An 18,160-nucleotide genomic window follows, 5' to 3' on the forward strand; every position below is an offset into this window, starting at 1 on the left:
AACGCTGAAAATACTAAGTTGTGTGACTTCACAACCACAAATAATAATGATTTCTTATGCACACCTATTGCTCCACCTGCTACTACAGCAGAATTCTTTGAAATTAAACCTGCTTTACTGAATCTTGTTATGAAAGATCAATTTTCTGGTGTTAGTTCTGATGATGCTGCTGCCCATCTTAATAATTTTGTTGAACTATGTGAAATGCAAAAGTATAAGGATGTAGATAGTGATATTATTAAATTGAAATTGTTTCCTTTCTCATTAAGAGGAAGAGCTAAAGATTGGTTGCTATCTCTGCCTAAGAATAGTATTGATTCATGGACTAAATGCAAGGATGCTTTTATTGGTAGATATTATCCCCCTGCTAAAATTATATCTTTGAGGAGTAGCATAATGAATTTTAAACAATTAGATACTGAACATGTTGCTCAAGCTTGGGAAAGAATGAAATCTCTAGTTAAAAATTGCCCAACCCATGGACTGACTACTTGGATGATCATCCAAACCTTCTATGCGAGGACTAAATTTTTCTTCGCGGAATTTATTGGATTCAGCTGCTGGAGGTACCTTTATGTCCATCACTCTTGGTGAAGCAACAAGGCTTCTTGATAATATGATGATCAATTACTCTGAATGGCACACGGAAAGAGCTCCACAAGGTAAGAAGGTAAATTCTGTCGAAACCTCTTCCTTGAGTGATAAGGTTGATGCTATTATGTCTATGCTTGTGAATGATAGGACTAATGTTGATCCTAATAATGTTCCGTTAGCTTCATTGGTTGCACAAGAAGAACATGTTGATGTAAACTTCATTAAAAATAATAATTTCAACAACAATGCTTACCGGAACAATTCTAGTAACAACTATAGGCCATATCCTTATAATAATGGCAACGGCTATGGTAATTCTTATGGAAATTCTTACAACAATAATAGGAATTCACCCCCTGGACTTGAAGCCATGCTTAAAGAATTTATTAGTACACAAACTGCCTTTAACAAATCTGTTGAGGAAAAGCTCAATAAAATTGATATTCTTATTTCTAGAGTTGATAGTCTTGCCTCTGATGTTGATCTTTTGAAATCAAAAGTTTTGCCTAATGAGAATTATCATAACAAAATTGTTACTACAGCAAATGCCATTCAAGTTAGAATTAATGAGAATATAAGATTAATGGCTGAACTGCGTGCTAGGTGGGATAGAGAAGAAAATGAAAAACTAGCTAAAGAGAAGAATATAGCTAAAGTTTGGACTATTACCACCACTAGTAATGCTAATGCTACACATGTTGCTGCACCTCCTACTCATACTAATAAAAGAATTGGTGTTAGCAATGTTTCCACTTCTAATGCAAAGCACGAAAAACTGCCTGAAACTGCTAAAACTGCTGAAACTGCCTGTGATAAAGCTGCTGAAATTTTTTCCAACATTAGGGATGATGACCCCATTGCTTTAGATTATAATGGTTTGAATTTTGATGATTGCCACATCTCTGAAGTTATAAAGTTCTTGCAAAAACTTGCTAAAAGTCCTAATGCTAGTGCTATAAATTTGGCTTTCACGCATCATATTACAAATGCTCTCATAAAAGCTAGAGAAGAGAAACTAGAGCGCGAAGCCTCTATTCCTAAAAAGCTAGAGGATGGTTGGGAGCCCATCATTAAGATGAAGGTTAAAGATTTTGATTGCAATGCTTTATGTGATCTTGGTGCAAGTATTTCTGTTATGCCTAAGAAAATTTATAATATGCTTGACTTGCCACCGCTGAAAAATTGTTATTTGGATGTTAATCTTGCTGATCATTCTACAAAGAAACCTTTGGGTAAAGTTGATAATGTTCGCATTACCGTTAACAATAATCTTGTTCCCGTTGATTTTGTTGTCTTGGATATTGAATGCAATGCATCTTGTCCCATTATATTGGGAAGACCTTTTCTTCGAACTGTTGGGGCTATTATTGATATGAGGGAAGGTAATATAAAATATCAATTTCCTCTCAAGAAAGGTATGGAACACTTCCCTAGAAAGAGAATAAAGGTACCTTATGATTCTATTATTAGAACAAATTATGATGTTGATGCTTCATCTCTTGATGTTACTTGATACACACTTTCTGCGCCTAGCTGAAAGGCGTTAAAGAAAAGCGCTTATGGGAGACAACCCATGTTTTTACCTACAGTACTTTGTTTTTATTTTGTGTCTTGGAAGTTGTTTACTACTGTAGCAACCTCTCCTTATTTTAGTTTTGAGTTTTGTTGTGCCAAGTTAAGCCGTTGATAGAAAAGTAAGTACTAGATTTGGATTACTGCGCAGTTCCAGATTTCTTTGCTGTCACGAATCTGGGTCCACCTCCCTGTAGGTAACTCAGAAAATTACGCCAATTTACGAGCATGATCCTCAGATATGTACGCAACTTTCATTCAATTTGAGCATTTTCATTTGAGCAAGTCTGGTGCCATTTTAAAATTCGTCAATACGAACTGTTCTGTTTTGACAGATTCTGCCTTTTATTTCGCATTGCCTCTTTCGCTATGTTGGATGAATTTCTTTGATCCACTAATATCCAGTAGCATTATGCAATGTCCAGAAGTGTTAAGAATGATTGTGTCACCTCTGAATATGTCAATTTATATTGTGCACTAACCCTCTAATGAGTTGTTTCGAGTTTGGTGTGGAGGAAGTTTTCAAGGATCAAGAGAGGAGTATGATGCAACATGATCAAGGAGAGTGAAAGCTCTAAGCTTGGGGATGCACCCGGTGGTTCACCCCTGCATATATCAAGAAGACTCAAGCGTCTAAGCTTGGGGATGCCCAAGGCATCCCCTTCTTCATCGACAACATTATCAGGTTCCTCCCGTGAAACTATATTTTTATTCCATCACATCTTATGTGCTTTTTCTTGGAGCGTCGGTATGTTTTTGTTTTTTGTTTTGTTTGAATAAAATGGATCCTAGCATTCACTTTATGGGAGAGAGACACGCTCCGCTGTAGCATATGGACAAGTATGTCCTTGGTTTCTACTCATAGTATTCATGGCGAAGTTTCTCCTTCGTTAAATTGTTATATGGTTGGAATTGGAAAATGATACATGTAGTAATTTCTATAAATGTCTTGGGTAATGTGATACTTGGCAATTGTTGTGCTCATGTTTAAGCTCTTGCATCATATGCTTTGCACCCATTAATGAAGAAATACATAGAGCATGCTAAAATTTGGTTTGCATATTTGGTTTCTCTAAGGTCTAGATAATTTCTAGTATTGAGTTTGAACAACAAGGAAGACGGTGTAGAGTCTTATAATGTTTTCAATATGTCTTTTATGTGAGTTTTGCTGCACCGGTTCATCCTTGTGTTTGTTTCAAATAAGCCTTGCTAGCCTAAACTTTGTATCGAGAGGGAATACTTCTCATGCATCCAAAATACTTGAGACCACTATGCCATTTGTGTCCACCATACCTACCTATACTACATGGTATTTTTCCGCCATTCCAAAGTAAATTGCTTGAGTGCTACCTTTAAAATTCCATCATTCACCTTTGCAATATATAGCTCATGGGACAAATAGCTTAAAAACTATTGTGGTATTGAATATGTAATTATGCACTTTATCTCTTATTAAGTTGCTTGTTGTGCGATAACCATGTTTACTTGGGGACGCCATCAACTTTTCGTTGTTGAATTTCATGTGAGTTGCTATGCATGTTCGTCTTGTCTGAAGTAAGGGCGATCTACACTGAGTTGAATGGTTTGAGCATGCATATTGTTAGAGAAGAGCATTGGGCCGCTAACTAAAGCCATGATCCATGGTGGAAGTTTCAGTTTTGGACAAATATCCTCAAATCTCTAATGAGAAAAGAATTAATTGTTGTTGAATGCTTAAAGCATTAAAAGAGGAGTCCATTATCTGTTGTCTATGTTGTCCCGGTATGGATGTATAAGTTGAGAATAATCAAAAGCGAGAAATCCAAATGCGAGCTTTCTCCTTAGACCTTTGTACAGGCGGCATAGAAGTACCCCTTTGTGAAACTTGGTTAAAGCATATGTATTGCGGTGATAATCCAGGTAGTCCAAGCTAATTAGGACAAGGTGCGGGCACTATTGCTACACTATGCATGAGGCTTGCAACTTATAAGATATAATTTACATGATGCATATGCTTTATTACTACCGTTGACAAAATTGTTTCATGTTTTCAAAATCAAAGCTCTAGCACAAATATAGCAATCGATGCTTTTCCTCTATGAGGACCATTCTTTTACTTTCAATGTTGAGTCAGTTCACCTATTTCTATCCACCTCAAGAAGCAAACACTTGTGTGAACTGTGCATTGATTCCTACATACTTGCTTATTGCACTTATTATATTACTCTATGTTGACAATATCCATGAGATATACATGTTACAAGTTGAAAGCAACCGCTGAAACTTAATCTTCTTTTGTGTTGCTTCAATACCTTTACTTTGAATTATTGCTTTATGAGTTAACTCTTATGCAAGACTTATTGATGCTTGTCTTGAAGTGCTATTCATGAAAAGTATTTGCTTTATGATTCACTTGTTTACTCATGTCATACACATTGTTTTGATCGCTGCATTCACTACATATGCTTTACAAATAGTATGATCAAGATTATGATGGCATGTCACTCCGAAATTATATGTGTTATCGTTTTACCTGCTCGGGACGAGCAGAACTAAGCTTGGGGATGCTGATACGTCTCCGACGTATCGATAATTTCTTGTGTTCCATGCCACATTATTGATGTTATCTACATGTTTTATGCACACTTTATGTCATATTCGTGCATTTTCCGGAACTAACCTATTAACAAGATGCCGAAGTGCCGATTGCTCGTTTTACTGCTGTTTTTGGTTTCGAAATCCTAGTAAAGAAATATTCTCGGAATTGGACGAAATAAAAGCCCGGGGGCCTATTTTCTCACGAAGCTTCCGAAGTCCGAAGACGAAACGAAGTGGGGCCACGGGGGAGCCAAACCCTAGGGCGGCGCGGCCCCCCTTGGCCGCGCCGCCCTGTCATCCGGGGCCCTCGTGCCCCCTCTCGACTTGCCCTTCCGCCTACTTAAAGCCTCCGTGACGAAACCTCCGGTACCGAGAACCACGATACGGAAAACCTTCCGGAGACGCCGTCGCCGCCGATCCCATCTCGGGGGATCCGAGAGATCGCCTCCGGCACCCTGCCGGAGAGGGGAATCATCTCCCGGAGGACTCTACACCGCCATGGTCGCCTCCGGAGTGATGAGTGAGTAGTCTACCCCTGGACTATGGGTCCATAGCAGTAGCTAGATGGTTGTCTTCTCCCCATTGTGCTATCATTGTCGGATCTTGTGAGCTGCCTATCATGATCAAGATCATCTATCCGTAATTCTATATGTTGCGTTTGTTGGGATCCGATGAATAGAGAATACTTGTTATGTTGATTATCAAAGTTATGCTTATGTGTTGTTTATGATCTTGCATGCTCTCCGTTACTAGTAGATGCTCTGGCCAAGTAGATGCTTTTAACTCCAAGAGGGAGTACTTATGCTCGATAGTGGGTTCATGCTCGCATTGACACACGGGACGAGTGACGAAAGTTCTAAGGTTGTGTTGTGCTGTTGCCACTAGGGATAAAACATTAGTGCTATGTTCAAGGATGTAGTCACTAGTTACATTACGCACCATACTTAATGCAATTGTCCGTTGCTTTGCAACTTAATACTTGGAGGGGTTCGGATGATAACCTCGAAGGTGGACTTTTTAGGCATAGATGCGGTTGGATGGCGGTCTATGTACTTTGTCGTAATGCCCAATTAAATCTCACTATACTCATCATGATATGTATGTGCATTGTCATGCTCTCTTTATTTGTCAATTGCCCAAGCTGTAATTTGTTCACCCAACATGCTTGTTCATCTTATGGGAGAGACACCTCTAGTGAGCTGTGGACCCCGGTCCAATTCTCTTTACTTGAAATACAATCCACTTGCAATACTTGTTTCATTGTTTTCTCTGCAAACAATCATCTTCCACACAATACGGTTAATCCTTTGTTACAGCAAGCCGGTGAGATTGACAACCTCAGCTGTTTCGTTGGGGCAAAGTACTTTGGTTGTGTTGTGCGGGTTCCACGTTGGCGCCGGAATCCCTGGTGTTGCGCCGCACTACATCTCGCCGCCATCAACCTTCAACGTGCTTCTTGGCTCCTCCTGGTTCGATAAACCTTGGTTTCTTTCTGAGGGAAAACTTGCTGCTGTGCGCATCATACCTTCCTCTTGGGGTTGCCCAACGAACGTGTGAAATACACGCCATCACCTCGTCAGCAGTTCCTTCATCATAGGCGGAGATTCGCGGTGAATCGTGGATGATGTCGGAGGGGAGCACAGCTTCGGATCCGTATACCAGGAAGAACGGAGTGAATCCTGTTGACCTGTTGGGGGTAGTTCGTAAACTCCACAGGACGGAGTCTAACTCCTCGGCCCAAGCTCCGGCTGCGCGGCGCAGCGGTTCTTCAAGGCGTGGTTTTATTCCGGATAAGAGGAGTCCGTTGGCTCTTTCGACCTGACCATTGGACTGTGGATGAGCCACTGATGCCAAGTCTAGTCGGATCCCAACGTCATGGCAGTAATCTCTTCAATTCTCCTTGGGCGAAGTTCGTGCCATTATCTGTGATTATGCTGTGCAGGATGCCGAATCTCGTCACGAGGCTGCAGACAAATTTGAGTGCCGTAGCACCATCGGCTTTTCTCACTGGCTTTGCCTCGATCCATTTCTTGAACTTATCAATAGCGACCAGGAGGTACTCAAAACCGCCGGGAGATGATTTCTTTAGCTTACCAACCATATCAAGCCCCCAGACCGCGAACGGCCAGGTGATAGGGATGGTCTTCAGCTCTTGGGCTGGAGCGTTTGGTTGAGTAGCGTAGTACTGACAACCTCGGCAGGTTTTTACCAACTTATCAGCATCTTCTTTAGATGTGAGCCAGTAAAATCCAAGTCGGAAAGCTTTGGCAACGAGGGACCTGGGAGCGGTGTGATGCCCGCAATCCCCTGCGTGGATCTCTCTGAGGATTTCAATGCCATCTTGATTGGAGACACATTTGAGGAATACTCCAGTTGCACTTCGTTTGTAGAGCTGTCCGTCAACGATTGTGTAGGATCTTGCTCGTCTGATGATCTGTCGCGCGAGGACCTCGTCCTCTGGCAACTTCTGATCAATGAGGTAGTCCAGGAAACGCTGCGTCCAGGCCGGAATGATAACCATCACTTCCTTTGCCGGAGATACTGCCACCTCTGGGTTTTCCGGGTTAGCGCCCTTAACTGAGGGTATCCGTAAGTGCTCCAGGAAGATAGCAGGCGGAATTGGTTTTCTGCCGGATCCGAGCTTGGATAGCATATCTGCCGCTGCGTTATCGTCTCGTCTGACGTACTTGACTTCGTATCCGAGGAAACATTTGGCGATCTCGTCAACTTCGTCTCTGTAAGCCGCCATGACGGAGTTTCTGGCGTTCCAGGTTCCGGCTACTTGTTGTGCCACCAGGTCGGAATCTCCGCAGCAAATTATGTGTTTGATCCCAATTTCCTTAGCGATGCGCAGACCGTGTAGTAGAGCCTCGTATTCCGCCATATTGTTTGTAGCTTCGAAGTGAATCTGCAGAACGTACTGCAGTTCTTCTCCGGTAGGGGACTTCAGGGTGACTCCGGCTCCTGAGCCTTGATGCTGCTTGGATCCATCGAAGTGCATGACCCATGTTTCTGGCTCCGGCTCCAAATTTGCATCCGGAGCCTCTGTCCAATCTGCGACGAAATCTGCCAAGACTTGGGATTTAACCGCAGTCCTGGCTTTGTAAGTGATGTCGAAGGCGGATAATTCGATGCCCCATTTTGCTGTGCGTCCTGTTGCGTCAGCATTGTTGAGAATCGTCGACAGCGGAGCCTTGCTCATGACTGTTACTGGGTGCTCTTGGAAGTAGTGTCTCAGCTTCCGGCTGCCTAGGAACACACCATAGGCTAACTTCTGAAAGTGAGGGTATCTTTGCTTTGATTCCGTCAGTACCTCGCTAATGTAATAGACTGGTCTTTGGACATCATATTCATGACCTTCTTCCTTTCGCTCCACCACGATGACGAGGCTGATGACTCTGTTGGTAGCTGCCAGGTAAAGGAGCATGGGCTCTGACTCTACTGGAGCTGCCAAGATAGGTGGGGAGGTGAGTATTTCCTTCAACCCCTGAAGTGCTGCATCTGCTGCATCGTCCCAGACGAATTTGTCTGTTTTCTTCAGCAGCTTGTACAAAGGTAGCGCCTTCTCGCCAAGACGGCTAACAAATCTATTGATTGCTGCGACGCAACCAGTTAGTCGTTGCACATCTTTGAGACAAGTTGGCCGTTTGATACACAGGATTGCCTTGATTTTTTCCGGGTTAACCTCAATGCCTCTGTGAGAGACTATGAAGCCAAGGAGTTTTCCGGCTGGCACGCCAAAGACGCACTTCAGCGGATTCAACATCATCTTGTACCGACGGAGATTTTCGAAGGTTTCTGTGAGGTCGCTGATCAAGTCGGATCCTTTCCGGGTCATGACCGCGATGTCGTCGATGTAAGCGTGCACGTTCCGGCCAATTTGGTCCTTCAGGCACCGCTTCATCGTACGTTGGTAGGTGGCACCTGCATTTTTCAAACCAAAGGGCATGGTGACATAGCAGTAAGTGCCGAAAGGGGTGATGAACGAAGTCGCCTTTTGGTCAGACTCCTTCATCCGGATCTGATGATACCCGGAATATGCGTCAAGAAAACACAGAAGTTCCGCCCCCGCCGTCGAATCAATGCTTGTTCAAGCCGGAGTAATCGATGCACATTCTTAGTATTTCAGTGTTCTTTTTGGGTACAAGGACGGGATTTGCGACCCAATCAGTATGGATAACTTCTACTACAAAACCTGCCTCTAGTAACTTAGCTAGTTCCATTCCTATGGCGCGGCGCTTCTTATCTCCGAAGCGTCGCATAGCTTGCTTCACCGGTTTAGCCCCCGGATTTATATTGAGGTAGTGCTCGGCGAGTTCCCTAGGTACTCCGGACATGTCAGAAGGTTTCCATGCGAAGATATCCATATTAGCGCGGAGGAACTCGACGAGCGCGTCTTCCTATTTGGGGTCCATGTTGGCTCCGACTGAAACCTGCTTGGAGCCGTCACCTACGATGAGGTCGTGCTTCTTGGTTTCTATCGCGGCCTTGAAAGAGGTCTTCTGTTCGGAGATCTGCTTCTTGGTGGCCTGCATCTCAGTCGGATCCACCGCGGCTCTGTAGCCTTGCAGCTCCTCTCCAGATATCACAGACTGCTGCAAGGCGGCTTCGCCTAACTCGCACTCGTGAGCCTTCTTGTAGTCTCCGGATACGGTAATCATACCCTTTGGACCCGGAATCTTGAGCTTGTTGTAGATGTAGCACGCTCTTGCGTGAAACTTGTGGTAGGTGGGCCTGCCGAAAATGACGTGGTAGGAGCTCTTGAAGGGCACGACCTCAAACGTGATCATCTCTTGGCGGAAGTTATTTGCATCACCGAAGGCCACGGGAAGTCTGATGCTGCCCAAGGAATTTGCCTTTTTACCCGGAACCACACCATGAAATTCAGTGGTGCTTGTGCTTTAGCTGTTCCTTGGTAAGGTTCATCCGCTCCAGAGTTTCCAGGTACATGATGTTCAGGCTGGCTCCGCCATCCATGAGGCACTTGGAGAAGTCATACCCGTCGATGCGGGGACTTACAACCAAGGCGTAGCACTCTTTTGGAATTACAGTAGGATGATCCTTCCTATCAAACGTACACGGAGTTTCCGACCACCTGACATACTGCGGCACAGCGGGAACTGTGGCGTTCAGGATCCGGAGAGCTGATTTGCTTGCGCGGACTGTCGGAGTTCCAAGGAAGGTGTGGTATGCGCCCGCACTCTTTTTATCGAAGGGGTTGGGTTTAGCTGCGGATCCGGCTTTGGGATCCGGCGAAGCATCATCCTCATCCATCGCCTCGGAACTGTCTTCCTCCTTGTCCTTTTTCTTGCCCTTGCCTCCTTTGCCGCGCGGGCGGTGCTTCCGGGCTCGCTTGTATCCTGCTTCCGGGTCAGATTTGAGATCATTGACCCACTTGCAGTTGCGGTTGGTGTGAGTGGACTTTCCTGTAGCCGGATCCAGATGGGCCAGGCAGGGCATGTCTCTGTACTCTTCATAGGTTTGGGGGCGCGGGTTTCGGCAGCAGTGACTTCATCGCCACGCTGCTGGCCCCTTCCAGCTCCGCCTCCGCGGCCACGGCCTCCTCCGCCTCCTTGGCCTCCGCGCTAGAAGGCCAAGGCAATCAAGTCGGATCCACCACTTTTTTGGTCATCAGGGGGATTTTTCCGCTTGGTGTCGCTGCTGCTACCGTTATCACGGTTCTTCTTTTGCTGATGCAGGGGAATTGCTGTAGCTGCTAGATCTCCGCATGCGTCGTCATCGGCGGCAGTATGATCACTGGCGATGGTGATCATGTCATCCAAAGTCAGTTTATTTGCATTGACCAAGCAGGTCAGCTTGTGCCGCAGCAATCCTCCTCTCTGCAAGCCACCAATAAAGGCGTGCATTGCTGTGCGATTATCGACGTTCTCGCACTCGTTCCTGGTTTGCAACCATCGGGTGAGGAAGCTCCTCGATGTTTCACCCTTCTTCTGAATACATGCCTGCAGGTCGCTTGTTGTGGCAGGTCTGTTGTAGGTGCCTCTGAAATGTTTCTCGAAGGCGTTCTTCAGGTCAAACCAGCAAAAGATGGAGTTCTTCTCGAGGTCACTGAGCCAGATCCGGGCTGGACGTACAAGGTACAACTGAAGCATGCGGCAGGCAATATTAGGGGTTCCTCCGGCGAAGGTTACTGCATTATAGTATTCCGGGTAGCTTGAGGTTCATCCTTGGCTTTGGTTCCTCTCGAATCATCCGGCCAAAGCACTTTGGGCCGATGTAATCAGATCTGTACTCCTTGAGGCGTTCTCGGGCATCGCGTGGGCCGCCGCCCGGGGTTTTTGAGCGAGAACGAGATCTCCGGTCACCGCCTCCGCCTCCGCCTCCGCCACTGGGTGGTGGTGAAGGGGACCTGCGAGGGGGCCTGTAAGATTTTTTGCTTCCGCCCTCTGATTCCCGGCGATCTTCCCGTGGCTCGCTCCGGCTCCGGTGGCTACCTTCACCTTGGTGATAGTCTCCTCCGTCGTTCCGGCTTCGGCGGGGCTCCGGCTCACGTTCCGCGTTCCGGCTCCTCCTGGGCTCAGGCTCGCGATCGTTGTTCCGGCTCCTTCTAGGCTCAGGCTCACGATCGTTGTTCTGGTTCCGACGTGGTTCCGGCGTACGCTCCCTGGTCCTCGGCGGCGGCATGTTGTCGCGGATGTTTCCGGCTGGACTGCGGTGGCGAGGAGGCGGAGGACGCGGGTAGCCATTAGGCGGAGGTGACGGGTTCCGGTACTTGTTCCTACCAGCGTACATCGCATCCTTTCCCTTTTTTGGATCTGACGGAGGTGTCTTTGATGGTACGGGGATCGGATTTGGGTGCTTCCTTGCTTTTCTTCTGCGCTCCGTGGATCCGGTGCGCGATTCGTCATCAGGATGTAGATTGACATGGGCGTCCTTCTGCGCGGTGGATACACAGTGATCCGGATTGGATTCCAACCTGCGCGAAGTATCTGCCTTACTCTGCTGTTGCACTGCTGAAGCAACGAGCTTGCGGACGTAGTCGATGTCAATCTCCCCGTCCTTCTTTTTCAGGATTTCCGCCGCCTTTTGCATGTTATCCTTTGGAGTTGCGAGCGACTGCTGTTCGACAGGGGTTGCGAAGTTGATCCTGCGGGGAGGGATTGCTTCTCTGACGATTCTATCAGCCTCCGCCTGTGCGTAGGTTATTTTCACCTCCCACTCTTTCCTCATACTCTTGACTTGCTCGAGTGTTTCGGTGATTTCGCGATCCTGTCTTTCAAAGCGATCCATCAGATGCGCAGCTTCCGCCCTCTCATCCAATATTGCAGCTGTGGTATTGGCGAACTTCTTGGTTGTGGCCAGCATCTCCTTTCTTGTGGCCTCTAAAGCCTCCGGATCTGCGGCATCGCCAGGGGTTATGGGTTTGTTGAGGACGTCAGACTGCGCGACTAAATCCATGCGTGCTTGCGCAACTATCTCTTCTGGGGACAGGACGTCTTCGTACGGACGCTCCCGATCTAACGGAGATCCTGCATTGGACGGTCCTGGGTCGGAGGTGGTATTTTCGTCTTCTTGTTCCTGCTGATCCAGCGGTGCCACGGTTGCGAGAACCTGTATAGGCTGGGCGGAATCGACGTCAGGTTGCTCACCGCCTCCGAGTTCCTCCAGTTTTCGGTTGAATTCTTCCGTGTCCATGGAGGAGGAATCATCGGAAGTTGGGCTCAGGTTGCCCAGGATCGATTCTTCACCCGGGGCATCGCTTTCTCCGACAGCCTCCTGCTGATCCGGAGCGTCGCCGTTTTCCGGGGCCACGACCTGCACGGGGCCAGCTCCGACTTCTTGAGGGGCAGCTCCTGCGGTATGGGCTATGAAGTGCACGAAGTGACACCTTTGCTTCTCTAACACCTGGGAGACCCAGGCGGATCTGCATTGGTCTTCCACCGTTATTTCCTGCTCAGGGGCGGATTGGGTGGGTTTTGATTTTTCCAGATCTAAGGCGGAATCTTCCTTAAGAAGTTCCTAGGACTCAGATCGGATCTTCGCGACTGCGTCCTGCTCAGTGGCGGTCGCGTCAGCGTTACTTACCAGTGCGTTCCCGTCGGAATCGACGGTCTCGCCGATGAAGATGTGTATCCCGCCGATCGGGATGATGGAGAGCTTGACGGGGTTTGTCTTAGCCGGAATCCAGCATTCATCCTCAGGGACGATCGGGAAGTTTCCGGCGTACTTGACGCGCCCCACGGCGATGGTGTCGCCGATGCCTCCGAAGGTAGAACCCTCCCGGTTCCGGCCTCCAGACGCCGCAGGCCCCACGGTGGGCGCCAACTGTCGTTGCCTATTCGACGGTACCTCGGAGGAGGGATCCTCACGAGGGGGAGAAGAAGTGGGGGCCATAGGGCGGAGTGCACACGGGACCGTGGTACGCGATTTACCCAGCTTCGGAACACCTGCTCGAAGACAGGGCCTACTGCTGCTTGTCTGGAATTATCTGGGCGCTTTCGCGTTGTTACAATGAGTTGTGGTTCTGCCTCTAGGGCTCCCGGGATCCGGCTTATAAAGGCGCACGGATCTAGGGTTTACATGGAGAGTCCTAGCCGGATTACAGATTGCCTAACTACGGTACAATGTCTTGCCGTGTACGTCAAGGATCCGCCTTCCATATACGTCGTACTGGATCCGGGTTCCTCATGGGCCTCCCTGGATCCGACTTACTCCGAAGGTCGGTCCGGATCCGGCTTACTGATCCTGGGCTGGACTTCATCCTTCATGATCAACAGCAACTGGGCCGCCCGATGGGCCACATGCCACACCACCGTATATGGGCCACCCGGGCTTGCCGGATCTAGGCACTGTCGATGGTACACCCATGAAGTATACCCACAACAGTGCTTATCCCAATGCCAGGGGATGATGTTGTGTTCCAGGTCTGGACCTAGCTCGAGCTCCAGGGGTGGTGGCTCTTTGGTCTGGGTGAAAACTTTGCAGGACCTTCTGTCTCTGCCGGTGACGATGGCGCACTCCAGCGCCATTCACCTTCTTGGAGGCGTCGCCGCAAGACCCCCCTCCTTTGGCTCCTCAAGCTCTGTTAGGTGGTCGGCCCGTCGTTGAGTTCCCCGTGGATTGCAGTCTTGGTGCGGTGGAGGTTTGTTGGTGCGGACATGGCCGTGATTGCTCCGGTGCTGCAGAAGACAAAGCTCCCTCTTCATGGTTCAAGTTGGCGCTCCGGCGGTATTGACGTTACTTGTGTTGTCTTCTGCTTTGTGTTTCGGTTTGCGCTTTGCGCGTGTGTGTTGTAACTTCTGGTGTAACTCCTAGCCGGTTGATGGCTTTGTTAATTCAAAGTCGGGTTCACTTCGAGCCTTCCGTCTAAGAAAGAAGAGCCAGCTTGTGTATGTCATGCTTGTTAGCCCTGGCGTTCGCACACCTCTGTGATCGGGATGTGACGGTAGACGGTGTGTGCAGCCGCCGGGATGAATACCGCAAGGCTAGCCAGCACAACGGAAGCCCTAGAATTATTTTCTTAATGAAAGCCCTAAAACCTAGGTTGTTCAGCAACGTGTGGAAATCACAGCGTGCATATTATATCATTTGCCTCTAGCGCTACTTTTCTCTTCTAATAATCTGAACCGTTTCTTGCTTGGTGCTCAATCTGGATCACTGTTTGTTTGTTGTTTTAATTATCTAATAGATACCACCCGACTACATTATAATGGGACAACATAACCACAATGGTGAATTGTCCCGTTAGTGCAACAAAAGCAAATAAAGAAATTTTAAAGATCTTGAAAACATAACTATTTTTTACTCGAATTGTTCTAGATTTACATGTATCTACACATTTAAATATGTTAAGATACATGCAAAATTTTTTTTTTTTTTTGAACAAGTGAAGGCGCCAGAGACGCCAAAATTTATTCAGCTCATAAACATTTTACAGTATGTAGTACAATGCCTTGAAATTGAGAAAGAGAAAAAGCTGAAGCTATAGGGCAATTGTCTAACTTATGATGAGCTGAATTATAGCAACTGAAGATTGGCAAAGACGGGTCATGTCTAATTGCCTGTTTAGCGCAGTCATGAGCAATTCCATTGAGATCTCTTGTAATATGAAAAACTTTCCCTCCCAGATCTCTTGATGCTTTGTGATAATCTGCAATTTGTTTTCGAAGCTCCCAAGGAACCTGCTTGTCCAAGATCCTGTTTGCTGCTGCAGCTCTAGCAAGTGTGAGGTTGTCGGTTAGAAAAGTGACATGATGAGCATTTAGCCGTTCTGCAATTTGGGCTGCTAGAGCAAGACCCAATGCTTCACCGTGTAGAGGAGAAGAAGCTGTAGACGTTGCTGAAGCTTGAATAAGAATCTTTTCTTCAGTGTTCTGCCTTTGAAGGTGGCAGAAGATACCAATTCCAGTAGATAAAGTTCCTTGTGTTTCTGGAATTTTCCTTGTTTTCCAAGATGCATCTGTGAAGATTTTGTTCCCTGTGACGATAAGATCAGATTTAAGAGTCTGACCTTGCGCAATTCCTTCCAAGTCCTGAATATCACCCTGCTCTTTATGCTTGTTATCTGTCGTGGTGAAGCTTTTATCTAAAGAATCCTGCACAACATTAACCATTTCCAAGTTTTTAATAATAGCATTTGCCATGTGAATGACCTGGGTAGGCTGCATTTCTTTTCTATTGAATCGAATATCATTCCTAGCCTTCCAAATGCACCAAAGAAACGTGATAATATTTTGAATCGAGCCATAAGGGTGACGCATATTCAGAAGATCTAAAATGATTTGCGAGATGGAACTGTTGAGTTGAAGCATTTGATCAGTTTTAATATACCAAGGATTAGCAAACCAAGCTGCTCTAGCATAGGGGCAAAGGAAGAAAAGATGGATGTCAGTTTCCTCACTTCCACACCTACAACACAATTTGCTTATGTGCTTTGAATATTTACCTGCTCTGGCTCCTGTTGGCATGGCTTTCCTAAGCAGTCTCCAACCAAAGGTTTGCACCCTTGGTGTCAAGTTTTTATTTTTCCAGATTATCTTTAAGAGTTGAGTTGTTTGAGGACTTACCTGTCTTGGCCTTGGTTCACCATCTTCATGTAGCTTTTGAAGACAGGCTTTGTATGCACTTTTAGAGTTGCATTTTCCTGTAGGAGTAAGCCTCCAGCAGAGTATATCTTCCTCTTGCGAATTAAGAATTAGAGTTTGTTTGATAGTTGAAGCCATTGGTTCTTGGAAAATCCTGTTAATGAGATTCGCGTTCCAAGCCTTCTTGTTTGGCTCCCAGAGATCTTTTACCTGTGCAGGGTAAATGAAGCTATTATCCTGAATGATTAAAGCATCATAAATGTTAGTCCAACCTTCACACCAAGGTGAGCTCCAAATGGATATTTGTCCCGAGGAAATCTGATAAAAGGAATGTTCTTTAAGAATAGGAAGAATTTTAACAATAGAGGACCAGAAAGCTGATTTGGGGATGTTTACATTCGGCCTCCAAATGGAAGTGTCAGGAAAGTATTTAGACTTAAGGACAGAGTGAAGAAAGGTGTCTTTATTATCTGCGATTCTCCAAGCCGTCATAAGCAAAAGACCTTGGTTCATAGCCTGCAAGTTTCTTATTCCAAGACCACCTTCATTCTTAGGACAACAAATATATTTCCAAGCCCGTAAACAAAGACTTTTAGAGTTAGTTTCCCCTCTAATACCTGTCCACCAGAAATTCCTAATAATAGATCTAATCTTACCAATGAACTTCTTGGTGAAAATAATGTTAGACATGTAATAAATAGGTATTGAAGAGAAAACAGATTTAATAAGCTCAAGTCTAGCAGCGTGTGAGAGATGGTCAGCTTTATAAGTAGAGAGCTTAAATTTGAATTTATCCAGGACAAAGTTATAAGCAGCATTTCTATCTTTTCCTGGAATGATGAGGGGGTGACCAAGGTGAATGAAATTGTTGTCAATTTTTGGCACATTAAAAATTTGCTTTATCATAGAACTAGTAGAAGAGTCTACATTTTTGCTAAACATTATGCCTGATTTAGCCCAGTTAGGAGTCTGACCTGATAGATTACAAAAAGATTGAAGAATCTGTTTCATTCTCAAGGCTTCCTGTTCTGTGGCTTGTCCACAAACTAATAGATCGTCAGCAAAAAGTAAAGAGTGAATGGAAGGACAATTTGGTCCAAGTTTAATCCCTGCAAAATTATTGGTCCTCATAGCCTCCTGAAGAGCAATACATAGCTCATTTATAGCTAGCACAAAGAGATAAGGGGATAAAGGACATCCTTGTCGAATGCCTCTATCTCCCTTGAATTTAGCATAAGGTTGTCCATTAATAATTATAGAGAAAGTGGGAGTGGAAATGCAAGCATGTATGAGATTAATGAAATGAGCATGGAGACCTTTTCTTTTAAGAGCGGAAACAATGAAATTCCATTCTAATCTGTCAAAAGCCTTAGCCAAATCGATTTTAAGCATGAAGGCATTTTCTTTCCAGGAACTAAGGGCAAAGGAGTGGGTGATTTCTTGAGGAATAATAATGTTGTTACTAATCCTTCGACCCTCAATGAAAGCCTGTTGAGCGGGATGAATGTAATCAGGCAAATGTGGTTTAAGCCTGTTTGCAATACATTTTGCAATTATTTTGTAGATAACGTTGCAAAGACTTATAGGTCTATAATCAGCAGGCACTAAAGGAACTAATTTTTTTGGGATAAGAGCTATATGAGTATCATTAATATGAGTCGGCATGATACCTGTTTGAAAAAAGTTCCTTACCAATTGCATGACATCTTTACCAATCCACTCCCAGGTAGCAATATAAAATTCCACGTTGAACCCATCTGGTCCTGGCGAAGCATTCCTTTTCATGTCTTTGAGGGTTTCCAGGACTTCTTTTTCATCAGGTATTGTGTAAGTGTACTCACTTGTATCTTGAGGTAATTGAGTGCTTAAAAACGGCCTGCCAATGTTAGCATTTGGAGAAGCAAAAATATATCTAAAGTAGCTAACAAAGGTATTACTAATCTTATCAGGCATATGTTGAATTACATTGTTCTCATCCTTTATAGAAGCAATAGAGTTTCTTTTTCTCCTTTTAATAATGGCTTTATGAAAAAAGGCAGTATTCCTATCGCCATCCTTGATCCAATGTTTTTTTGCCCTTTGCATATAAGAATCAGAAAGTTTAAGATACATGCAAATTTAGATAAATCCATGTCGAAAACATGGAGTTTTAATGTTCTCACCACTTAATTAAAGCTTGAGGCTAATGGAGACATGAAATAAGTGATTTATAGGAAAGTAAAAGAACAGTGAATATTTTGAATGATCTTTTTGAACAGCCTAATTAAGGGAACTGTGTGTTTGAGTCGTACGATAAAGAAGAAACGGTCATACCCTCATATCAATAAAAAGGATCTATAATAAAGAATGCTCACACTGGTAGAAAAACGGGC

The sequence above is a fragment of the Lolium rigidum genome, chromosome 1, assembly GCF_022539505.1.
Source record: "Lolium rigidum isolate FL_2022 chromosome 1, APGP_CSIRO_Lrig_0.1, whole genome shotgun sequence".
Taxonomy (NCBI): Eukaryota; Viridiplantae; Streptophyta; class Magnoliopsida; order Poales; family Poaceae; genus Lolium; species Lolium rigidum.